Consider the following 22,702-nt stretch of genomic DNA (forward strand, 5'->3'; position numbering starts at 1 on the left):
TTCCGAAATGGTCGCACAAGTGTTACGCACGATGAAGAAGCCGGACGACCGTTAACAGCCACAAATGAAGAAACCATTGAGCGTTCACGGGAGACAGTCGATTAACTATTGACGAAGTAGCACATCGTCTGCAAATTAGTCACGGTTCTGCCTACGAAATCATCCACAACAGACTTGGGTTTCATAGAGTTTGTGCAAGATGGGCCGCAAAACAACTCACACAGTTCCATAAACATCCGCGCTTGGAATTCTGCAAAAAACATTTGGATCGCTACGGTAACGAAGGAACGAAGGAGACAACTTCTTATACAGAACCATTACTGGTGACATGAATCCATCATTCCGAGCCGGAGAGTAAACGACAGAGTATGAAATGGAAACATCCAAATTCGCCGTGCAAGAAAAAGTTCAAGATTCAACCGTCCGCAGGATAACTGATCCTTACGGTTTTTTGGGACGCACAAGGTCCAGTACTGGAACATTGGAAAGGGGCACAACACTGAACAGTGTACGTTACAGTGAGATGCTTACTGCCAGGCTAAAGCATGCAATTCGTAGCAAACGCCGAGTATTGCTGTCAAAAGTTTGTGTGTTGTTTGCACGACAACGCCGTCCGCATACTGCTGCCCACACATCTGAAACGCTCCAGAAACTCAAATTTGAAGTACTGTGGATCATCCTCCATGTAGTCTCGAGCTTGCCCCTCCTGACTATCACTTGTCTGGCCCACTCAAACAGGCATTAAGGGACCGTCGATTTGCCTCGGACGAAACAGTGAAAGAAGCGGTGCATTCCTGGCTCGCAGCTGAACCGAGAACCTTCTTTTATGAGGGCACGAGGAAGCTTGTACAACGATGGACCAAGTGCGTTGAAACGCAAGGAGACTATGTCTGGTAAGTTTCCTATTTGATTACAATAAAACTACTTTGCGGATCCAGAATGAGATTTTCACTCTGCAGCGGAGTGTGCGCTGATATGAAACTTCCTGGCAGATTAAAACTGTGTGCCTGACCGAGACTCGAACTCGGGACCTTTGCCTTTCGCGGGCAAGTGCTCTACCAACTGAGCTACCCAAGCACGACTCACGCCCCGTCCTCACAGCTTTACTTCTGCCAGTACCTCGCCTCCTACCTTCCAAACTTTACAGAAGCTCTCCTGCGAACCTTGCAGAACTAGCACTCCTGAAAGAAAGGATACTGTGGAGACATGGCTTAGCCACAGCCTGGGGGATGTTTCCAGAATGAGGTACTGGCAGAAGTAAAGCTGTGAGGACGGGGCGTGAGTCGTGCTTTGGTAGCTCAGATGGTAGAGCACTTGCCCGCGAAAGGCAAAGGTCCCGAGTTCGAGTCTCGGTCGGGCACACAGTTTTAATCTGCCACGAAGTTACTTTGCGGATAATGATTGTATCTTGTGCACTGAGGTGATAGAGGTAATCGGATATGGATGTGCTGCACGTACACAGACGGCGGCAGTGTCGCGCACACGAGGGATAAAAGGGCAGTGCGTTGGCGGGGCTGTCGCTTGTGCTCGGGTGATTCGTGTGGAAAGGTGTCCGCCGTGATCATAGCCGCGCGACGGTGAACGCAGAACAGTAGTTGCAACTTGACACATGAGACGTCCCATTTCAGGAATCGATTACGAATTCGATATTCCGAGATCCACAGTGACAAGAGTGCGCCGAGAATACCACATTTCTCGCCACGGACAACACAGACGCCGAAGTCCTTCACTTAACGACCGAGAGCAGCGGCGTTTGTGTAGCGTGGTCAGTGCGAATAGACAGAGCTGACGGTAGGTTTCGACTGTTGGGCAGAGCCCCCGAAGTTCTCAGCAAGGCACTGTGAAAGCTGCTGCGGGCTGTGTTTACATGTAATGGGCTGGGTGCTCTGGTCTAGCTGAACCCATCATTGACTGGAACTGTTATGGTTCGCTACCTAGAGAACATTTGCAGCCATCCGTGAAGTTGATGTTTCCAAACAAAGATGGAATTTTTATGGACGACAATTCGCTATGTCACTGGGCCATAACGGTTCGCGACTGGTTAGAACAACATGTCGGACAATTCGAGCGAATGATTTGGCCACCCAGATCGTCCGACGTGAATCCCATCGAACATTTGTGGGCGATAATCGAGAGGTCAGTTGGTGCGCAAAATCCTGCTTCGGCAACACTTTCGCAATTGTGGGCGGCTGCAGAGGCAGCGTGGCTCGATATTTCTACAGGGGACTTCCAGCGACTTGTTGAGTTGATGCCACGTCGCGCTGCTGCAGTACGACGGGTAGAAGAGCTCCAACAGCATGTTAGCAGGTATCCAGTGTACATAAGAAAGCGGAGAATGTAAGTGACGCGGTTTGGAAAAGTAGGCCACATTACACGAATGAGCCCAGGGAGGGTACGTAAAAGGATACTAACCTACTTTTAAGAGTGGTTCGCAGGTTTACAAATATCTACACTTAAAGGAAATTTCTCCTAAAGATATTCAGCGCGTCATCCACTTAAGGAAAAATACTGCCAACACACAAAAGATTCTAGCAAAAGCCGAAGCTAAGAACAGGGAAGGCAATGGAGACTCGGAAAAAGAGGCAGTTGAACTGGTGTGGTCCCTAGTTGGCCGAGGCGAAGAAAGAAGGTAGAACACAATGGGCGAAAACATTGTAGGAAGCACTCGAAATCGTTGAAAACACTCGGAGTTCTATGAATTGTCAAATCTGTACTTGTGATTGCAGAAGTTCGTCAGACTTTACAAAAAGAATCTCCGATAATAGTTTCAGTTTGTACTTATCACCTGGTTGGTTCTTTGATTTGGTTTGTTCACAGAAAAGCTTAACTTCGAATGTCACGAAGTTTAGTGTCTTTATATTCGTTAGAACGAAGTGATCGCTATTAATTCTGAAAATTTCAGACTGTTGGTATGCTATATACAGGATGTCGGCATTGAACGACCACTCGTAACAAAAAAAAGTCTAGTAAATATGGACCCTGAAATGCATACCTTTAGAGCTGTGAGCGTTTCTTCAGTAAAAGAAATGTTTCACAGTAGCGAAGATAATCCATTCTCATCGATAGAAATGTACCCAGTTCATAATGGGAGGGACCATCAATAGTATACATTCATTGTAAAGAAACTTCTGAAGAAATAGAGACTACTGGATAATAGGTGTAAAACAAGGCATAGGGCTATAGAGTGAGATATGATGAATGAAACGCGTTTGGCAGTCAAGACAGCAATACGTGAAGCCATTAATGGCTACCACAGGAGAATATTGTCCATTGATCTTGTCACGAAGCCCAAAGAAAATCGGGTTGTATGTTAAGGCTGTTCGTGGCACCAAACGTAGTGTTTAGTCACTAGCAAATGAGACAGAAACTGAAATTGGGGGTAGCAAAGCAAAAGCTGAAATGCTTAACTCTGTTTTCAAATGTTACTTTACGAAGGAAAATTCAAGAGAATTGACCCAATTTGATCTTCGTACCTCTGAAAAGATGAATGAAATAAGTATTAGTGTCAGTGGTGTTGAGAAACAGCTGATATCGTTAAAATAAAATAAAAAATGCTACTGATAGAATTCTTGTTGGATTCTGTACTGAATTTGCGGCTGAGTTATCCCCCCCCCCCCCCAAATGACTATAATTTGTCGTAGAACAATCGAACAGAAAAAAACCGTGCCCAGTAAATGGACGGAAGCAAAGGTCACACCTGTCTAAAAGAAGGGTAGTAGAAGTGATCCACATTAACTACCGTCCAAGATCCTTGATATCCATTTGCTGTAGAATCTGAGAACATTCGCTGAGCTCGAACATAACAGAGTGACCTCCTTCATGCCGGCCAGCAGGATTTCTGAAACATCGATCATGTGAAACCTGACGCACACTTTTCCCACATGAAATCCTGAAAGCCATAGATCAAGGCAGTCAGGTAGATGCAGTATTTCTCAAATTCCGAAAAGCATTTGATTGGCTTACTGTCAAAACCACGATCATATAGGGTATCAAATGAAATAGTGACTAAACTAAGGATTTCCTGGCAGAGAGAGCATGTAATCATGGGCGGAGAGTCCTCGACAAATGTAGAAGTAACTTCGGCTGTGGCCCAGGAAAGTGTGTTGGGACCCTTGCTGTTAGGGACTGATGACCTTAGCAATTAAGTCCCTTAAGATTCCACACACATTTGAACATTTTTTTCCTTGCTGTTGATGATGTGCGAGTATACTAATGACTTTGCAGACCATATTAATAGTAACCTCAGACTTTTACAAATGATGCAGTTAATGATGATGAAGTAGTATCTGAGGGAAGCAGCATAAATATTCAGTTAGACCTTAATAAGTATCCTATGAATATAATATTGGTGAGTCAAAGTTGGGATCTGTAAACTCATACAAATACTTGGATTAACACTTCTTAGAGACATGGAATGATCACATGCGCTCAGTCGTGAGGGTATAGCTGGCAGCAGACTTCGTTTATTGCTAGAATACTAGAGAAATCCAATCTGTCTACAACGGATATTACTTACAAATCATCCACGTGACTCTTCCTAGAATATTGCTTAAGTTTGTCGGACGCCTACCATACAGGACAGACAAGTGATATGTAATGTACAAAGAGGAGAGCAGAACGAATGGCCACAGGTTTGTTTGATTCGCGAGAGTGTGTCACCGAGGTGTTGAAATAACTGAATTGGCAAACTCTTGAAGACAGACAGAAACTATCTCGAGAAAATCTGTTTCCAAAGTTTCAAAAATTGGCTTTAAATGGTGACTCAAGAGATATACTACAACCACCTACATATCCCTCCCACAGAGATCGTTAGGACAAGTTTAGATTAATTACAGCACGCGCAGAGGCATTTAAACAAACAGTTATTTTTCGCGTGCTCTATACGTGAATGGAACGGAAAAAAGTCTTACACTTCACAGTGGACTTTTGTCCTTCGAATGATCTTTGTTGTCATATCCCGGGATAACGACCACTACCTCCTGGTACACCGTGTATAGATACAATCTGATCTTGATTCATCTTTCTGAATTTTGTGCTTGGCTGCACGCACCATTGTCTGAAACCATTGGAGATAAGATAGTTACCGTAAATAAAATTGACAAAAGTTGCCGCGTAGAGGGATTGGGAAAGAGGGTGTAGGGAATGCAGCGTTAGACTGTGCGATGGAAAAGTAGACTGTGTTAACTCATGTTTGTGAGGCTCTCGCATTCAGAGGCAATCAGTGTTGACTTTAGCGAGTGGTCTATTATATTTCGCTGTCTGTGAATGTCACTAGCTTGGAAACTGGTTATTAGTGGTGAAAATATTCGTAACGTGTGCCATAAAAATGTTTTCAGTTCCACAGTGTTCCCAAAAGAAAAAAGACTGCTTATAATTGAGTCTAATAAGTTCGTACATGTACCTCGCGTATACTTTTGCCTGGAATAATGTCAGCGACCAGACAGGTTTGCATGTACAAGTGTTACGAAATTGTGCTACAGGTTAACAACAACTAGCTCTGCTGGTACGCGCAGATAATACACGAAGATATTGTCTCCTGTTATACGTATGTGACGTAAATTTACTTTGATGGAAAGGATAGATACCCAACGTACTTTCGCAAATCGTTTGAGGATGCAGCGGGTTCTTTATCATTTGAGCGTTAAAGTATTTCTCCAATATAGGATAAAAGCTGTTTTTATTCCGATAAGATTGTCCGTTTCTCCATGGACGCGTGTGAGATAATTTATTTTGAAGTACAGTTTATGTAGCACCAGTCTACGCTCTAAGACAAAAATAAATAAAGTAAAACAAACGACATCTGCCAAGAAGTTACGCAAATTGGTCTCAAACTGATATTCATACAAGTTTCAACGGAAAATGCAGACTTTGTCGTCGGATGAATAAATGTGTGACGCTGCAGTGCAGGTTTACCGTGCAACTGACAAGGGTGGTAATCAGGGGACGTGTCGGTACCAGGGCACAAAGTCTTTGGGGATTTCATTCCGCGTACCCAGTTGGACAGTAACCGTGCCTCGCAGACAGGTTCGTGAACAATATACCCAGATGTCAGTATTTCAGAGACCACATGGACTCACAGAAGCCATTTGGAGCAATCGGCAAATCGCTCGACGTTCGAATACAAGCGAGGCCACTGTTCGACGATGTTGCCAGGAATGGTTGCCGAACACAGCGTCAGGAAGGAAGCGGGCGACGTACAGTGCAGAACCCAGAATTCATCATCATCATCGAACCGACGTGCAGCTGCTGATGGGTGGCTCACAGAAAGGGGGCTGAGCTCACGGCGACCCCTCTATACACCAGCACTGGTGACGAGCTCATTCGACTTGGGATCTCACTGACTGGAGTGGAATCGTCTCCGCTTGGAACTGGGTCCCCATGAGCAACAGAGACGAGTCTGGAGACGTCCTGGACAGCGGTGGGGTACCAGCCTGTGTGTCGCCTGCCTTGCGGCCCGACGTCCAGGAGTGACGGCCTGGTCTGCTGTTTCATTTCGTTGGAGGACGCCTTTGGTTTTCAACCGCGGCACCCTTACAGCACAGCGCTACGTCACGATATTCTAAGTCTTCTTTTGCTGCCACTCGTGGCAAGATAATGCCCGCCCACTACGGCAAGAAAGGAAGAATGAATCGATTGTTGGTGTTAATAACGACCATCCTCCTTTAGCTCCTCTGCCTTACTGCAGACGACGTGTCACTGAGCACATTTGTTCTGTGCATGCAGTACACGTGAGGCGCCTAGTTGTTTCCACTGCACTGTGTGGAATAAGAAGGTTCTGTTATAGTTCACTAACCTGCTGTCTTCAAGTCGATGTCCCCAGTGCAGAAAACAGAACGCAGGTCGTAGGTTCTGTACCTTGTGGCTGAAACTGAGTTTTAGCGAGGTTCTGTTCTGAAATAACGTATCACTTCTTTGAGATGCCACTCGCGTATTTTAATATAGCCACACGAGAAAACTACATTATCTTAATACAACACCTTCTGATACAGCAAAGTACATGATCAAACACAATGTTTACGAAAATGTATCTTTACACTGTTTGTGGCACGTGTCTGTGCCTCGTGACTACCGGAGTGAATCTTTTAATACTGAATACTGGCAAACACATCCTGCCACAGACGACATGACTGTACATCTCGACTGCCTAATCCAGACTGACGAACAGGAGCTTAAATAAAAATTGGAAACACATCCTACTACAGACACCATGTCTGTTCTTCTCGACTGCCACTTCCAGAGTGACTTACAGCCCGAAACACTTCGCGCGCCATCCAGCAAAGGCGTGACCCGAACGCTTCCGAAGTGCTTCGTCTGCAGTTTCGTCAATTTTTTGTTTTTGATTTAAATTATTTTTAATAATTCTAAAATGACTGATTGATAGTCAGCTGTTGAGAGAGATTCATGTTAAAAAGTGAAGTCATTCCAGTGAGTAGTTTAACTAATAATAATAACCATTCTTTAACGTTTTGGTGCGCTTGCTCCGAACACAGCAGCCAATCACAGAGCAGTAGCATTCTGCAGGCGATCTTTCTCTCGGGAATGGTACCGAGTCTAACATCTGTCACAGGTACCTCACACCACATTTCGTCATCTATATACTTCTTGCATCTCCACTGTTCTGGGAACAGCTTCTTGGAGCCTAATATGATGGCTGACTAAGCCAGAAATATTACACCACACACGGCGAGAGTTTCTGCTCCCCTTCGCATAAGCCAAACCCTACCTGGACCTGCAAGGTCACCGGATCTCTTCTCAGTTGAGAATTGTTGTAGCATTATCAGCAGGACCCTCCAACCACTTGGGGATTTTGACGATCCAATGTACAAGTTGGACAAAATTTGGCCATATATCCCTCAGGAGGACAACGAACAACTCTATAAATCAGTGCAAAGCCGAGTAACTGTTTGCATAAGGGCCAAAGCGGTACCAATGCATTATTGACTTGCTCAGTTTGCGAATCTCTTTCTCTTTAATGAATCATCCATTTTTTTCTGAATTTCTAATCATTTATTTGTCTGTACATGTACGTCATATACATCGAATTCCGTCCCTTTTTTCTGTCTTAGAGTGTAGCTCAAAAATAGAGTGCCGGTAAGTACTGATCATGAAAATAAAACATGTAATACAGCTGTATGGGAACTCTGTTTTGTTATTGAAATAAACGACACACAACTGCTGAAAAAACCCTATATGGATGTCCTACCTGCACATTTAATTTTGTCTCTTGTGGATTAGAATTGGACTAAAAGGCGAGAGTTATGGTGAATGAGGTCCAACTAAAAATAGTCATCTTTCGTCCATATACAGTTATGTTCATAGGAGCAGTCGTGTGTTGGGAGGCGTGTTGGTAAGAATCGGATGATAGTGGTGCCCAGCTTATCCGACGTATTTGCATAGTTTACTGTGCTTTTCGATATTTCGGAAAGATCGACACGAAAAGTTGTATTTTCCGAATAGTGCTATACTGATTTATAGGACATACGTTTAAGAGAACGCTGGAGAGTCGGTGGGTGTATCGGATAGCCAATGAAGTGGCAGTGAATGGAATCGAAAAGAAATGAAATGGCTGGCACAGCTTGACTCAGAGAAGGGGTACGTTGGCAGTCTCTTCTTGAAGCATCACGACGAATTATTTGGTAATGGAAGGAAGTGTGATGGAAGCCCAGTGGTCGGCTACACTAAGCAGGTTCTAGTGGATGTCGGGTGTTGGAGTTATGGAGAGATGAAGAGGCTAACACAGGATAGAATAGTGTGGAGGAGTGCTGAGTAGTTAATTAATGTTCCACAGATCATTCGTACAACACTTTTATCGAAATGATGTGGAACGAGTCAGTTTGCAGGATATGTATACGTGATTGGTGTTAACACTAATGAACACATTCTTTTAGTGCTGTTCATGCAACACACCTAAAACAGGGCTGTGCTGGATTTTTTTTTTTTTTTTCGTATAGGCTACAAATTTTAAAATGAAATTCTTCCTTGGAACGGAAGGAATTGACTAGGACAAATTAGTGTAGGTTAGATTCAAGGCTTGCTTTGCTACCTGTCAGGCAATTTAAGTTACTGGGCACTTGATCCAAGGCGGCCCGCGGTGGCCGAGCGGTTCTAGGCCCTTCAGTCCGGAACCGTACGGCTGCTACGGTCGCAGGTTCGAAGCCTGCCACGGGCATGAATGTGTGTGATGTCTTTAGGTTAGTTAGGTTTACGTAGTTCTAAGTCTAGGGGACTGATAACCTCCGATGTTAAGTCCCATAGTGCTTAGAGCCATTTTTGAACGTGATCAAAAAATTTTGTTGTTGCATATTGAACTCTTTTTTTCTGAGCCACTGAGAGCTTTGATAGTGGGTAATAAAGATCTTTTTTTCTCTGGCCTTGTGTGTATGGGCATTACTGGTCTTGTCAAATTGTGATGGATTATTTATGATGAGTTTCAGAAGTTAATGTATTTATTGTGATGGTGCAGTCAAAATGACTAACTCCTTGACACATATTACGTACACGACGACCGCGTGCGAACACCAAGTATTATCCTTAGTGCTCCCTTTTGTGCAGTCAATCCTTTTTTTTTCTAAGTAATCAGATAATAGCCCGCATCAGTTATAAATGATTTATTTGTTCAATCATGTGAAACAAGACTGCAGTAGGAACATTGGGAAACTATAACAGAATGTTGTAAACTAGTTAAAACTTGTTTAGTTACAATAACGGGAATTCACTGCCCAAGTGTAAACATGAAGCTGATACGATCGGGTTAGTCAGAATGGAACACGGGTTACGTGTTATATAACGAGCAAAATTACTTAAAGAAATAGTCGGTCAGAGGGAGAGCAAAGGGGAAAAAATACAAAAAATGTAAAACACGGTGGAGCGCGTGATGGCCGGGCAGGTGGTTACAGGGCGTGAGGACGAGGCACGTGGTGGGAGGCAACTGGCGACTGCCGTACTGCAACGGAAGCAGTAGCGTGGTGTTCTGCCTTGTCAGGGGCTAAGCCTCTTCCTCTTTTGTCTCTCCACAGCCAGTCTTTTCATTTCTGAACATTTGCCTCCTTTGATACTGTCCAGCATTTGATATCTTCTTTTTCCTCTTCCCCTTTTTCCCTCCACCATTCCTTCTATTCCTTCCTTCAATAAACAGTCCCTCCTCAAACAATCCAGTACCGTTTTCTCTTTCTGACGACTTTCAGCACGTTTCTTTCTTCTCCAACTCTTCTTAATATTTCTCCATTCCTTACTCCGTCTTCCCATTTCACTTTTTCCATTCTTCTCCATATCCACATCTCTGGTGCGTCCAATCTTCTTTCATCTTCCTTCCTCAATGCCCAGGTCCCCGCACCATGTAGTGCTACGCTCCAGATGTAACATTTGGCAAGTCCTTTCCTCAGACCTTTGTTTAGTGGTCCACAAAGTGATTTCTGTTTCCTCTTCAATCCTTCTTTTGCCATTGCAATTCTTTTCCTAATTTCTGTTAAGCAATGCACATCATCCATTATTACACTTCCCAAGCAACTCAAGTTATTCACTTGCTCTATTTCCTCTCCCCCTACTTTCATACGGCATTTTCTCCCCTTTCCTCAAATTACCATACCTTTCGTTTTCTTCTTGTTAATCTTCATTCCATGTTCTTCTAAGTATGTGTTTAGATCATGTAACATTTGTTCCATGTCTGTTGCACTCTCTGCCATCACAAGCATGTCGTCTGCAAATCTTATACACTCCATTCTCCGACCCCGTATACAAACTCCTCTCCTTCCATCAAAACTTTCACTAATAATTTCCTCCAGATATACAGGGTGAAAAGTATTTAAACCGACAAACTCTGGGAGGTTCTAGGGGACATCAAAACAAATATTTTTACCTAATGTCATTTTTTCCTATGAGGATTATTTAAACCGTTGGAGGCCGTATTACGCTCTTCAGTTGTTAGAGGCGGTATTATGATCTTCAGTTGTAGGCAACTGCTGTCCACCAGTGAAGTAGTGCATTGTCTCTGTTTACTAATGGAGCGATACACCTGAAGTGAGTACACTGATATGGTTGGTGCGTACTACGTAGCGCACCACAAAGGACGAGCTTCACAGCCGGTTTATCAACAACAACATCCTAATCGCCGTATCGCGCATCATACGACCTTTGCTGCTGTGTACCAACGTCTGCGTGAGACCGGGTCATTTAGCAGATTACCCGGACAGGGACGCCGACGTACGGCAAGAACGCTGCAAGTTGAGGAAGCTGTCTTGCAGCATGTGGAGCAGGATCCTTCAATCAGCACTCGTGCAGTTGCACGTAACATGGGGACGAATCAGACGAATGTAAGAGCAGTCCTTCGAGAGCAATTGTTACGTCTATTTCACTTACAGCGTGTCCACAACCTGGAACCAGTTGATTATCCACCCAGAGCACAAATTTTCGCAGTGGTACCTAGAACAGTGTGAAATGCATCCTACATTTCCATCCTCTGTGTTGTTTAACGATGAAGCACAGTTCGCATGCACAGTTCGCATGTTTGGAGTGAGGATAACCCACATGCCACAGTTACTAGAACTCATCAAGTGCGGCTCTTCTTTAATGTGTGGGTCGCTGTTGTTGGAGACTGTTTAATTGGGCCGTATCTGCTACCTAGTTGTTGCCCCTTGGTAATAAAAAAATAAAAAAGTGTTTGTTGGTTTAATTAATTTGCCGCCAGAGAAATCTTCCTCTACCGGTTAAAAAACTCCTCATAGGAAAAAATGACATTAGGGAAAAATATTTGTTTTTATGTCCCCTACAACCTCCCAGAGTTTGTCGGTTCTTTATTGAACAGTCTTGGTGATAAACAACAACCTTGTCTTACACCTCTTCCAAATTCAATTTCTTCACTCATCACACCTCTTATTCTTACTCTTGCTCTATGGTTCAAGGAAAAGAAAAGGGATAAAAAAACTGCAATTCTTGTGAGAGGGAAGTCTAAGAAACATTGAGGACGTTTGAGTGCTATTTAAAGAAAAGAATAACTGTTCAGAAGATATTTGCGCTTCAGCGTGGTTTGCTTGTTTAGGGATTCTTGTTTAAGCTGCGCATAATTTCCCCATCCTCTAACAAATTGGTATTTATGTCACCAGCAGAGTGCCCACTGACTTTCAAACGACTGAACGAAGTTCACTTAGAATTACTGAGGGTCTGATGTTCCTTGAATGGCATGTCAACAGCGCATCCCGTCTGCCCGGTGTGGAGGCATTAGCAGTTATTGAACTTTATTTGATAAATGCCTGAGCTCATGTGGCGGTTGTGGATTCTATCTTTATGGTGCCTATACTGAAGGCCAGTTCTGGTTGAAGAAAAAAAAAAAAAAAGAAGATACCGCTGTGACCTCCAGCTTTTTTGAGCTATCGACCAGCCTTATCTGAAACAGTACCTAAATAGGGTATTCTACCATATGAATTACACGGAATGCCCTCATCGGTGGGTGTCTGGGTAATCCCACGGTGAATACTATGAAATTCTTTACGCTGCATTTGCTGGATGAGGGCGCCCACAGCTTGAGTTGGGTAGCCGTTAGAAGCAGCAATATACTTGATATATTGAAGTACGTTTTTATGTTCCTTTTCGCTAAGTGGGTACTTTGGTAGCGCGGTGCACCATTGCACGCAGTGCAGCTGTCTTATCTTTCTGCGGCTGATTCGATGAGTGCTGAGCTACCCCAGAAAATTATTCAATAAGACATTATTGAGTGGATGTGTGCAAAATATTTCAGTAGGTGGACTCGTTTGTTCCCGAGACTAGTAGGCCTAATTATAAGAGCAAAAGTAGCTGAAGTTAATTTTTTGAGAAGTTCAGTAGCATGCTTCTTCCGGTTGTAACTATGTTCGCACTGAAGACTACAACACGACTTTTGCAAGAGGCAGACTGCCCACAAATTATTCTGACCAGCTTTCATGTGTCGCCATTTGGTTACCTTCCAAGATTATATGAGTGGCGACAGGCACACGATCGAAATCTTGGCATCTCTTTGCCGTGTAGGTTCTTTTTTCTTTACTTTATGAACTTGTAAGTTCGCCCATTACTCCACAGCAGTTCGTGTCATTCCTTTGCGCTGGAAACCCGCCATAGTTTAGTGAATGCTATTGTTCGCCCGCCAAACGCCCTAGGACTGCACGCATTTCACCAGCAGCCGCTACAGGGCGGATCTTTGGGACAGAAGCAGGCGCTGCGGCGGCAATTCGTCCTTTTGAGGCGTGACGAGTCCCCTTCGGGTTTGTCGGTGCCAGTGTGCTGCGCCTGATTGGTATTCCAAACGCGACTCGGCAGATATTCCTGGCTGGGAATGTGCCACTTGGTAGTCAGCGTCGTAGCTGGTAGCGTCCGAGTGCATCCCTTGTAACTTGCCAGCTCGTTAAGTTTACAATGCGAGGAAATCACCCGGTGTGCGTCTGCATACGTACTGCGCATACCACTGCGCAGTGTGTGGCGGAGGTTACTTCGTACCTACATTAGCGATTTTCTGTGCTCTCTCATATGCCTATTGAGCAAGGCAAAATAGACTTTCTACATGCCTCTCTCTGTACACGCCGTAATCTGTTAGCTTATTCTCGCGTTTCATACGATGATGGCACCGAAGCGGTCGCGCAAATTCTCTAAACTTGCCCAGCAGGGTTTCGCGAGAAGTACGTCGCCATTTTTCCAAAAATTCCCATTTCATTTCCCCTAGCATCTGTCTCACACTTTCGTATGGGCTACACTGACTTGTTACCATCGCAGCACCGCGTCTGTGAATTCATTCAGTGTCTGCTACGCCTACTTGATAAAGATTCCAAACAATAAGACAACTCTCTACAGTTCGTTGCCGTGGAGTCTTGTATGCCATTTCCTTTACAGATGCACGGCACTTTCCCAGAGACCATCCTACAGATGCACCAGGGCCACTTAGTGACCGAGTTGCCCTCTCCGAAAGAAAGTCTCCGTAGAAGATCAGAATATTTTCGAAACCTTAAGTATGGAAAAATTTGGAAATTTGTGGTAAGTTCCTATGGGACAAAATGCTGAAGTAATCGATCCCTAGGCCTACTCTCTGCTTAATCCAACTTAAACTAACTTACACGAAGGACAACACCCATGCCCCAGGGAGGACTCGAACCTCCGACTGGACGGGAGGGGGGAGGGGGAGTCGCACGAACCGTGGCAAGGCGCCTAGACGGCGCGGCTACCCCGCGCGGCTACACAATTGTTTGTTAACAAGTTCGCCGGTGGCTCAGTACATGGCGTAATCATGAAGTCGCTGGTTCGAATCTCGCAAGTAACGTAGACTTTTGTTTTATTTTTTTTGTTAAGAAATAAAAATGTTAATTAACAAATAAATATTGTATGTTAATTTTTAATAAATTAACACATTTTTATTTGCAACTAGCTTAGCTCCCGCTACTTCGCTTGCGTAGACTATATGGCCAGCATAATTTTTTGTTTGTTTCTCTTTAATCGATTTTTTTATGTTACGCCCATTGCTCATGTGTAAAAAAAAAATCTTTCATACCCTATTTCACCCCCATAGGGGTGGAATTTCGAAAAATCTCTTCTTGAACGAGGTATACAGTATAAAACCAAGGCACTCTCTAAATTTCAATTTCCTGTTCTGAGCGGTTTGGGCTGGGCGAAAATGAGTCATTGAATCAGATAGGGATTATTTCACCACCTTTTAGGTTGAATTTCCAAAAATCCTGAAACACATTTTTTTTTCTTCTTCTGACCGAGAAGTTAAATACGAATTTTCATAGATAAAACTTTAAAATTGTTCAGTAGTTCATCAATAATTTTTTTTTAGTAACACATTCACTCGCTATTTCGCTCCGTTAGGCGTTGAATTTCCAAAAATTTTCAACATGTATTTTTCGTATTGATGACTGACAAACCAAGAACCATGGACCTTGCCGTTGGTGGGGAGGCTTGCGTGCCTCAGCGATACAGATGGCCGTACCGTAGGTGCAACCACAACGGAGGGGTATCTGTTGAGAGGCCAGACAAACGTGTGGTTCCTGAAGAGGGGCAGCAGCCTTTTCAGTAGTTGCAGGGGCAACAGTCTGGATGATTGACTGATCTAGCCTTGTAACATTAACCAAAACGGCTTTGCTGTGCTGGTACTGCGAACGGCTGAAAGCAAGGGGAAACTACGGCCGTAATTTTTCCCGAGGGCATGCAGCTTTACTGTATGATTAAATGATGATGGCGTCCTCTTGGGTAAAATATTCCGGAGGTAAAATAGTCCCCCATTCGGATCTCCGGGCGGGGACTACTCAAGAGGACGTCGTTATCAGGAGAAAGAAAACTGGCGTTCTACGGATCGGAGCGTGGAATGTCAGATCCCTTAATCGGGCAGGTAGGTTAGAAAATTTAAAAAGGGAAATGGGTAGGTTAAAGTTAGATATAGTGAAGTTCGGTGGCAGGAGGAACAAGACTTTTGGTCAGGTGATTACAGGGTTATAAATACAAAATCAAATAGGGGTAATGCAGGAGTAGGTTTAATAATGAATAAAAAAATAGGAGTGCGGGTAAGCTATTACAAACAGCATAGTGAACGTATTATTGTGGCCAAGATAGACACAAAGCCAATGCCTACTACAGTAGTACAAGTTTATATGCCAACTAGCTCTGCAGATGATGAAGAAATAGATGAAATGTATGACGAGATAAAAGAAATTATTCAGGTAGTGAAGGGAGACGAAAATTTAATAGTCATGGGTGACTGGAATTCGTCAGTAGGAAAAGGGAGAGAAGGAAACATACACTCCTGGAAATGGAAAAAAGAACACATTGACACCGGTGTGTCAGACCCACCATACTTGCTCCGGACACTGCGAGAGGGCTGTACAAGCAATGATCACACGCACGGCACAGCGGACACACCAGGAACCGCGGTGTTGGCCGTCGAATGGCGCTAGCTGCGCAGCATTTGTGCACCGCCGCCGTCAGTGTCAGCCAGTTTGCCGTGGCATACGGAGCTCCATCGCAGTCTTTAACACTGGTAGCATGCCGCGACAGCGTGGACGTGAACCGTATGTGCAGTTGACGGACTTTGAGCGAGGGCGTATAGTAGGCATGCGGGAGGCCGGGTGGACGTAGCGCCGAATTGCTCAACACGTGGGGCGTGAGGTCTCCACAGTACATCGATGTTGTCGCCAGTGGTCGGCGGAAGGTGCACGTGCCTGTCGACCTGGGACCGGACCGCAGCGACGCACGGATGCACGCCAAGACCGTAGGATCCTACGCAGTGCCGTAGGGGACCGCACCGCCACTTCCCAGCAAATTAGGGACACTGTTGCTCCTGGGGTATCGGCGAGGACCATTCGCAACCGTCTCCATGAAGCTGGGCTACGGTCCCGCACACCGTTAGGCCGTCTTCCGCTCACGCCCCAACATCGTGCAGCCCGCCTCCAGTGGTGTCGCGACAGGCGTGAATGGAGGGACGAATGGAGACGTGTCGTCTTCAGCGATGAGAGTCGCTTCTGCCTTGGTGCCAATGATGGTCGTATGCGTGTTTGGCGCCGTGCAGGTGAGCGCCACAATCAGGACTGCATACGACCGAGGCACACAGGGCCAACACCCGGCATCATGGTGTGGGGAGCGATCTCCTACACTGGCCGTACACCACTGGTGATCGTCGAGGGGACACTGAATAGTGCACGGTACATCCAAACCGTCATCGAACCCATCGTTCTACCATTCCTAGACCGGTAAGGGAACTTGCTGTTCCAACAGGACAATGCACGTCCGCATGTATCCCGTGCCACCCAACATGCTCCAGAAGGTGTAAGTCAACTACACTGGCCAGCAAGATCTCCGGATCTGTCCCCCAATGAGCATGTTTGGGACTGGATGAAGCGTCGTCTCACGCGGTCTGCACGTCCAGCACGAACGCTGGTCCAACTGAGGCGCCAGGTGGAAATGGCATGGCAAGCCGTTCCACAGGACTACATCCAGCATCTCTACGATCGTCTCCATGGGAGAATAGCAGCCTGCATTGCTGCGAAAGGTGGATATTCACTGTACTAGTGCCGACATTGTGCATGCTCTGTTGCCTATGTCTATGTGCCTGTGGTTCTGTCAGTGTGATCATGTGATGTATCTGACCCCAGGAATGTGTCAATAAAGTTTCCCCTTCCTGGGACAATGAATTCACGGTGTTCTTATTTCAATTTCCAGGAGTGTAGTAGGTGAATATGGATTGGGGGGGAAGAAATGAAAGAGGAAGACGCCTTGTAGAATTTTGCACAGAGGATAACTTAATCATAGCTAACACTTGGTTCAAGAATCATAAAAGAAGGTTGTATACCTGGAAGAATCCTGGAGATACTAAAAGGTATCAGATAGATTATATATTGGTAAGACAGAGATTTAGGAACCAGGTTTCGAATTGTAAGACATTTCCAGGGGCAGATGTGGATTCTGACCACAATCTATTGGTTATGAACTGCAGATTGAAACTGAAGAAACTGCAAAAAGGTGGGAATTTAAGGAGATGGGACCTGGATGAACTGAAAGAACTAGAGGTTGTAGAGAGTTTGAGGGAGAGCATAAGGGAACAATTGACAGGAATGGGGGAAAGAAATACAGTAGAAGAAGAACGGGTAGCTCTGAGGGATGAAGTAGTGAAGGCAGCAGACGATCAAGTAGGTAAAAAGACGAGGGCTAATAGAAATCCTTGGGTAACAGAAGAAATATTGAATTTAATTGATGAAAGGAGAAAATATAAAAATGCAGTAAATGAAGCAGGCAAAAAGGAATACAAACGTCTCAAAAATGAGATCGACAGGAAGTGCAAAATGGCTAAGCAGGGATGGCTAGAGGACAAATGTAAGGATGTAGAGGCTTATCTCACTAGAGGTCAGATAGATACTGCCTACAGGAAAATTAAAGAGACCTTTGGAGAAAAGAGAACCACTTGTATGAATATCAAGAGCTCAGATGGCAACCCAGTTCCAAGCAAAGAAGGGAAGGCAGAAAGGTGGAAGGAGTATATAGAGGGTTTATACAAGGGCGATGTACTTGAGGACAATATTATGGAAATGGAAGAGGATGTAGATGAAGACGAAATGGGAGATACGATACTGCGTGAAGAGTTTGACAGAGCACTGAAAGACCTGAGTCGAAACAAGGCCCCGGGAATAGACAACATTCCATTAGAACTACTGATTGCCAGTCATGACAAAACTCTACCATCTGGTGAGCAAGATGTATGAGACAGGCGAAATACCCTCAGACTTCAAGAAGAATATAATAATTCCAATCCCAAAGAAAGCAGGTGTTGACAGATGTGAAAATTACCGAACTATCAGTTTAATAAGTCACAGCTGCAAAATACTAACGCGAATTCTTTACAGACGAATGGAAAAACTGGTAGAAGCGGACCTCGGGGAAGATCAGTTTGGATTCCGTAGGAATGTTGGAACACGTGAGGCAATACTAACCTTACGACTTATCTTAGAAGAAAGATTAAGAAAAGGCAAACCTACGTTTCTAGCATTTGTAGACTTAGAGAAAGCTTGTGACAATGTTAACTGGAATACTCTCTTTCAAATTCTGAAGGTGGCAGGGGTAAAATGCAGGGAGCGAAAGGCTATTTACAGTTTGTACAGAAACCAGATGGCAGTTATAAGAGTCGAGGGGCATGAAAGGGAAGCAGTGGTTGGGAAAGGAGTGAGACAGGGTTGTAGCCTGTCCCCGATGTTATTCAATCTGTATATTGAGCAAGCAGTAAAGGAAACAAAAGAAAAATTCGGAGTAGGTATTAAAATCCATGGAGAAGAAATAAAAACTTTAAGGTTCGCCGATGACATTGTAATTCTGTCAGAGACAGCAAAGGACTTGGAAGAGCAGTTGAACGGAATGGAATGTAGTCATATTAAATCGGGTGATGCTGAGGGAATTAGATTAGGAAATGAGACACTTAAAGTAGTAAAGGAATTTTGCTACTTAAGGAGTAAAATAACTGATGATGGTCGAAGTAGAGAGGATATAAAATGTAGACTGGCAATGGCAAGGAAATCGTTTGTGAAGAAGAGAAATTTGTTAACATCGAGTATAGATTTAAGTGTAAGGAAGTCGTTTCTGAAAATATTTGTATGGAGTGTAGCCATGTATGGAAGTGAAACATGGACGATAACTAGTTTGGACAAGAAGAGAATAGAAGCTTTCGAAATGTGGTGCTACAGAAGAATGCTGAAGATAAGGTGGGTAGATCACATAACTAATGAGGAGGTATTGAATAGGATTGGGGAGAAGAGAAGTTTGTGGCACAACTTGACTAGAAGAAGGGATCGGTTGGTAGGACATGTTTTGAGGCATCAAGGGATCACAAATTTAGCATTGGAGGGCAGCGTGGAGGGTAAAAATCGTAGAGGGAGACCAAGAGATGAATACACTAAGCAGATTCAGAAGGATGTAGGTTGCAGTAGGTTCTGGGAGATGAAGAAGCTTGCACAGGATAGAGTAGCATGGAGAGCTGCATCAAACCAGCCTCAGGACTGAAGACCACAACAACAACAAGTTTCGTAGTTGTGGCTTCAAAATTGGTTTGATATTTTCAGAAAAAACTTTCTCTCCCTATTTCGCACTTTTAGGGGTAGAGTTTCGAAAAATTCCTTTATAAACCACTCCTTCAGTATATGATCAACACCGTACCATGTCACAGTTTCAAGTTTCTGGCCTTACTGGTTTCGGTTGGGCGAAGATGAGTCAATCACGACATTTCGTTTTATACATAGAGATTACTTTTTGTACGGAAATGCGAGTATTCACAGTAATTTAAAATTAGGTGCAAAAATGCGAAACGTGAAATGGAACATCAAATACTTTTTTCGTCTCCAGAGATTGAATAACATTATTGATGAATCGTATATATAATTTTTTCGTATAACAAAAAGGGATTTCGCCCGACTGAATGAAATTTTAATTTGGATTCACACGATTTGTGGTTAAAAATAAGGGGGTATTATTTTTATTAAAATTATGGTCGAATATATGTCAATTAACAGTTTCGTTCCAAAATTAATATGGAGTTTTCTAAAGTTAATTGAAACTAAGGTACTAACTAGATTCGAACCAACCACGTTATGATTACAAAGCGATTATGTGACGCGCTGAGCTACAGACGAACTTATTAATAAACGACAACTTCTTTATACTTTAACAGCGGTCGGTAATCTTGTAAGACTATTTCTTAGACTTTTCTTTGAGAACCGCGTCGCAAAGTTTTAGGATGTAGGTGTACGAGCAATGACCTTGAGATGCTATAAGCAAGAAGCAGCTCGCTCCGTAAGTAACAACTCGCCTTCCGTAACACTGATTTTACGTGACCTTCCAGTTGGTATCGCTTCTTAGTATTGGCCCTAACTAAACTACTCACACAGGACGTGATGTGCTTTACGTGCTCACTACTGCTCTTGTAATGAGAGACCATGCCGTTCCTTGCCGCTTCCTTCGAGCCTTTCTGCCTTTTTCTCGCAGTCGTCCGAGTTTGCTGCAGACAGCAGAATCGTCAGTGAACGTTCTTACTGTGCCACTAACACTGCCTGACACATCTTTCATGTATACTGACAACATTATAGGCGCTGTTAGGCTTCCTTGAGGCACATCTCACCCTTCTTTCGCTACTGTGAAATATCCGCCACCCAGAATAACGTACTGCGATTCTAATAGGCGCATTACTCCTCGAACCAATCACATTATTATTGGATACTTGAATTAATTCTCGCTGTTTGTTGAATAGGAAACGCAGCTTTATTTCATTAGCGTGGTAAACAGAAAGTAGTGTTCTCCGGCACCTACAACCTGTTCAAACTTTTCGGGTAATAAATAGATTCCGCGCTAAAAGAAATTAGGTTCCTTTGAGGTGACCTACCATGGAGCCAGTTTTCGAGATCGTTAAATGTGTGAAGTGTTGTCCAGAATGGCCACGATGCGTGTACCGAAAGAGATGGCAGTTAGAAGGGGCGATGTCTGGTCAATATGCCGGGTGGGGTAAGGCATCTCATCCAGGTTTCCCTCATCCGGTTTGCAACATACGCTTTGGCGCTGACTTGAACCACGTCTCGCACCATATTGCGGGCGCTGGTCTTAGGTGCGTGATTCAGATTGAGTAAAAATGGTTCAAATGGCTCTAAGCACTATGGGAAACATCTGAGGTCATCAGTCTCATAGACTTAGAACTACTTAAACCTCACTATCCTAAGGACATCACACACATCCGTGCCCGAGGCAGGATTCGAACCTGCGGCCGTAGCGGTCGCGCGGTTCCAGACTGAAACGTCTAGAACAGCTCGGCCACCGCGGCCGGCTCAGATTGAGCAATCCTGGTTCGTAACGTTCAGCATTCACCGTGTGACACAGACGGTGCAGCACACCTCTCAGGACGCATTCTGTCACTCACCTCAAAATCGTAGTCTTTGAGAGGGTGTTCTCCACACGCTTCCACTAACAATCGGCGACTTTTCGCAGCAGATTTCTTGAGATAAAAGCAAAAGAGTATCACTTCCTTCTGATGGTGCTTGATAGGCACAAAACCCATCATACTTCAGGCACTAAATAGACCTATTATTTTCACTCCACTCGAAAGTCACATACAGGTCAGAGTCTTGTGTTCCTACTGTTAAACAGGTCTCGAGGCTGCTGTAGTACACTGAGGTGACAAAACTCAAGGGATAGCGATACTCACATATATAGATGGCGGTACAAGGTACAGCAGGGCAGTGCATTAGCGGAGCCATCATTTGTACGCAGTTGATTCACGTGAAAAGATTTCCGACGTGATTATGCCCGCACGACGGGAAATAACATACTTTGAAAGCGGAATGGTAGTTGGAGCTAGACGCATGGGACATTTGATATTGGAAGCCATTAGGGAATTGAAAATTCAGAGGGCCAGGGTGTCGGGAGTGTGCCGAGAACACCACATTTCAGGCATTACCTCTCACCACGGACAACGTAGCGGCCGGCAGCCTTCACTTAACGAATGAGAGCAGTGGCGTTTACGCAAAGTTGTCAGTGCTGACAGACAAGCAGCAGTGCGTGAAATAACCGCAGAAATCAATGTGGGACGTACGACGAACGTATCCGTTAAGACAGCGCCGTGAAATCTGGCGTTAATGGGATATGGCAGCAGACGACCGACTCGAGTGCGTTTGCTAGCAGCACGACATCGCCTGCAGCGCCTCCTGGGGTCGTGGCCATATCGGTTGGACCCCAGACGACTCGAAAACCGTGGCCTGGTCAGAAGAGCCTCGATTTCAGTTGGTGGGAGCTGTTTGTAGGGTGCGACTGTGGCACAGACCCACGAAGTCATGGATCCGACTTGTCATCAAGTCACTGTACAAACTAGTCGTGGGCCCACAATGGCGTGGTCTCTGTTTACATGGAACGGACTGATCATTGACGAAGTGGTTATCTGCAGGTACCTGGAGACCATTTGCATCCATTCATCGATTTCGGGTTCCCAAACAACGATGGAATTTTTATGGATGACAATCCGCCATATCGATGGGGCACAGTTGTTCGCAATTAGTCTGAAGAACATTCTGGACAGCTCGAGCGAATGCTTTGCCCACCCAGATCGGCCGACATGAAGGTCATCAAATACTCAAGAGACATAATCGAGAAGTCACTTCGTGCACGAAATCCTGCACCGGCAACAGTTCCGCAACTATGGATAGGTATGGAGGCGGCATGGCTCAGTACTTCTGCA

The sequence above is a fragment of the Schistocerca piceifrons genome, chromosome 10, assembly GCF_021461385.2.
Source record: "Schistocerca piceifrons isolate TAMUIC-IGC-003096 chromosome 10, iqSchPice1.1, whole genome shotgun sequence".
Lineage (NCBI taxonomy): Eukaryota > Metazoa > Arthropoda > Insecta > Orthoptera > Acrididae > Schistocerca > Schistocerca piceifrons.